Below are 4,574 nucleotides of genomic sequence, written 5' to 3'. Positions count from 1 at the left end.
CTAGAAAGAGGAACCAAATGGATTTTTTTTTTTTTTTTTTTTTTTAATCACAAATCCAACCTTTTTATTTCTGTGGAGAAAACTAGCTGAAAGCTGTAGGTTTATGGTCTACTTATTTGTATTGGCAATGCGTACCCAAATAAACTGTTTCTTTTGTTGCATTTGTTGCAGTTTTGTTACCGCCCTCATCTGAAGGCGACAATGTTTTTATCCATGTCTCTGTGAGTGTTTGTGTGTCTGTCAGCAAAATATCTCATTAACTCATTTTATCTAAATGGGAGGATTTGAATGAAACTTTCTGAAATATATGGACATCTTCAGCTGATTACCAATTCAAGATGGCCGCCACAACAAAACTAGTTCAGTAAGCAGAAAAATGTTGAAACTCGGTCAGTTTTTCAATTAGCTAAATGTTGGTGTGGTAGCTGAGAGTCATTCACAACACACACGCCAACTGCTACCAAACGTCACAATAATCTTTTAAACTTAGTTATTAACCATTGAGTCAACTGTGTTAGCAAGTTATCTTAGAAACCACTGAACAAGTTTAACTAAGTCCTCAAAAATATCTGTCTAGCTGGAGTTACAGTTTGAATTATTCCAATTCAAACTAACTGAATAAATAAAATAAAAATGGTCATATAAGCCAGACAATTTTACAATTACTGCACTAAAGTTTAGTGTAGTAGCTGAGCATTATCTCCAACACATAAAACAAGTACACATACTGAAGTCACACAAAATGTGTCTGACCCACACAGTTTTGGTGGCCCCAATGTGTTTTTGCCAGAGGTGGTCCATGCATGGGTCCACACCACATAAAACAAACCACAACAGGGCCATTTGTGGCATGTCATCTTAAAACCAATGCCATCAGTGCCAGATCTGGAGAGCCAGACTCCAGAACTGGCCCACACCTGGACTCCAGAACTGGCCCACACCTGGGCTCTGCTGCTCAGGTAACTGTCCACCTCACTGAACCTGCAGCAATAATGGTGGTGTGATGTTGGGTTAAAGCGGGGGTCTGCAACCTTTACAATCAAAAGAGCCATTTAAGCTGCTTGTCTCACTGATAAAATGTGTCCAGAGCCACAAAACAAGCTACAACTGTAATTATTAACTGGTGGTCCGTGGGCCTTTTCGAGGCCTTTTCAAGAACCTTTATGGCCAGTGGAGATGACATCATAAAACAAATAAATATATTGTGAATTTTGTTATTTATTGTTATTTTTACACATCAGGACAAATGAAAAGACTTGATTCATGTAAACAAGAAAAATACTGTTTATAGTTTTTAACAAATTTCATAAAAACTATACAACTGAACAATTCAGACATATTTTTTCTAAGTCTTCTTATTATGTAGTCTTTAAAATCTTTAAAGGTAATTTTGATGGATTTGAGAGAAAAAATCATAGAAAGAAGTTGGATTATTTAAGTAAACAACAGGCCAGGCATGATCTAACGTTTTACTCTTTGTATTAGTAGTATTTTTCACATATTTGCATATAAATTGACTTCTTTTGTGGGTATAAATACAAAGCAAAAAAAAAAAATTCTGTTACGTTTTCAAAGAGCCACATGTGGCCCCAGAGCCACAGGTTGCAGACCCCTGGGTTAAAGGGTGTAAGAACAGAACAGATAAGTCTGTAAAGTGAAGTTTCTTTATTTCCAAAGATTCAGAAAAAAATCAAGGTGATCAGACTTAACAGTTCAGCACTGAGCACCAATATGAAGAGGAAAACCAGACCTACTGAAACTGCAAGGCTTTGCTCCGATCACTTTGTCAGCAGTGAGTGGATTTTCCAGATTACCAAACCCACAACACTGATATTCTGTAATAGCCTGGCCATTCCCTTCCTACACAGTTCCACTCTAATCTCTCTTCTCTGCTCTGTCTGGGATTTCTCAGGTAGAACTTCAACCAGGCCAATCAGCGAACAGAAGGAGGAGTTGTGAACGATGATGTTGATTTTCTGCACTGTCTGCCTGTAGTTTAGTAACAGCATTGGAGGAAGTGAAGGAAGTCATTCAGTCCGTGTTGACAAGGCTTCTGAATTCAAATAAAATGGTTTCTCAAAGCCCGCAGCTCTCGTTTACAGCCGTCTCATTCGGCTCGGCACTTCTCTCAGTAGAGGATGGTTACTGCGCACACAATTTCTGTTTAGCTTAGCCTAGCCTTCACTGTTGAGCTGGCACACTACGTATGTCACGGTTAGCGATTGGGAAAAATCAATCAAAACAATTATTTTAGCCTTTAACAGAGTCTACGCCTCCAGCAAAAATATCGTTTCTCAATAACCGATAGTCCAGACCCTCTGAATGAAGCAAACAAAGAACACGGAGCTGGTTTCAACCAGGCTAATAGCCTATATGCCACGGTCATTAATGACGTACTTCCGGTAAAATTCTTGCCACGCTCCTCCCTTCCACTCCCTGCTTACTGCCTATGTTTTTAGCGTTAGCTGCTAGTACTAGTCTGTGAAAAAGTCACAAAAGTTGAAGCATCTGTGATCTACTGGTATAAAACGTGAGTTCTGTTGTGTGCCGTTGTGTCCACTAAGCAGCAGGTACGATCGAGTTGTTAGTTTTTATCCATTTTCCTTTAGATGAGGAGGTGACAGCAGTGGATCATAGCGTTATAGGGAAAACTTATCTTTAAAAGTTCACACTTGCGTTTGTAATCTGAATTTCTAACCTGAAGATATTCAAGAGTCAGCATCAGAAATGAGAAGACGGAGGTTACAAAAGAGAAATGTACATTTATCCCCTTTTACTGCCAAGACAAGAGGAAAGACCTCCTCCAGAGGACAGCTAGCAGGAGCTAACACAGCAGCCGGTACAAAGGTAGGTGTGTGTGCGTGTTTGTGTTATATGAAATGTTTTTATGCAACTTTGTCATAAGTTTTATGCAAAAGTAAAAACTTGTTAGAGTGTATATTACAGCGCAGACTAAAGCCGAGTGACGAGCGCCCCCCACCCCGAGCACCGAGAGCAGCAGAACCTCCGCCTGATAATCATTACGTTTTCAGTTCACTAACGTCGGGGGAAATGATCCAAACCACACAAGTAGCCCATCAATTTAAAGCCCAGACTCTGCTCTTTCCAACAATATAAGTGTCACAGCTCTACGTGAAAAATTCACAGAACAAGCAGCCACAGAATAGCAAAAAAGGCTAAATTCTAGAACCATAAACAAAAACGTCTTTCCTTTGTTTTTATGGCTTTAATCCACTTTGGAGTGATTTTTTTTCCACTTGGCTGGACCTGTACGTCTCCTGTGTTAATGTTGGTACATGTAATATGCTAATTATGCATTGTGGAGATCATTAAGAGTCGTTGTTGGGTGAAAAAATCTTTCACTAACACTGTGTTGACCGTGAATCAGAAGTGTTGGGAGTGACATCAAGTGCTGGGCCGGATGTCCGTGGCATATAGGCTAGTGTGTTATGGTTGCAAACGATACGTCATGATGCCAGGGTGATGCACATGCATTTACTCACCCAGGTCTGAAATCAGAACTTTGTTCTTTTGTTCTGAGCGTCCTCATGTCCATGGACCACATCTGGGCCACCATAGGGCCGTCATTCTTTGCAGTATCCAGGCTGCTGACATCAGCAAAATATCTCCTGAACCAGCTGACAGACTTGATTAAAACTCTTCTAAATGTATTAGGATGCACGTGGACGTGCGGGGCAGCTGCAGGCCTGGTGTTGAGCGTGTGAGCAGATTCTCTGCAGACTTCGGGAACAGGGTCAGGAGTCACTGCAGGACACAAGTTAACATGTTCGTCAGTCCAACGGCTCCCTGCCGGGGCACCGAGGCATTTCTATCACCACCAAGGCAGCGCCTCGGCTGAAGGTGTGAGGAGGAGGAGGAGGGGGCATTTTCACAGGTTTTGAAGTGAGTGAAAGCTGTGTGCTCGCTGCAGACAGGCGCCTCCTCCTCCTCCTCCCCTCCACCACCTCTCACCATAACATGCGCTCCCTCGGAGGCATGGTTAATGTGCCTCCCCTGACAGAGGAGGCATCCGCACTTATCTCTCTCCTCCAGATAAACACACCGGATGTCTGATTCTCTGCCTCCGATTCATCCCTCCTCTGGAAAAGGAGAGAGAGAGAAAAAAAACATCAACTTGTGGATTAGGAAGAGGTTTCCCCACCAGAAGCGTCCAAATTCAGAGAGCCGTGGGAGTGACACAGAATCACATGGAATTATATGGCTGGGCCTTCCTGTTCCTTTCAAAGGCCTCCCGTTTGAGCGGCGAACGCCAGGAAGGGCTGGACATATTTAATTTATTCACAGCTCCTATGAAAAGCACTGCACGGTAAAAAGCTGATAATCCCATTCAGAGTCAAACGACTGTGTTTCTTTTTCATTTCTGTGGCTTCAACAAACAAACTGAACTGTGTCGAATGCTAATGCAGCTCTTTAGTGACACTTACTCATTTGACTTGGTGAAAAGAGACAAATGTTCACATCTTACATCATGTATCATTACAATATACTGTATGTATGTGTGTGTGTGTGTGTGTGTGTGTGTGTGTGTGTGTGTGTGTGTGTGTGTGTGTGTG

This window comes from Austrofundulus limnaeus, unplaced genomic scaffold (genome assembly GCF_001266775.1).
Source record: "Austrofundulus limnaeus strain Quisiro unplaced genomic scaffold, Austrofundulus_limnaeus-1.0 Scaffold435, whole genome shotgun sequence".
Lineage (NCBI taxonomy): Eukaryota > Metazoa > Chordata > Actinopteri > Cyprinodontiformes > Rivulidae > Austrofundulus > Austrofundulus limnaeus.
Note: the sequence above shows the minus strand (reverse complement) of the source record.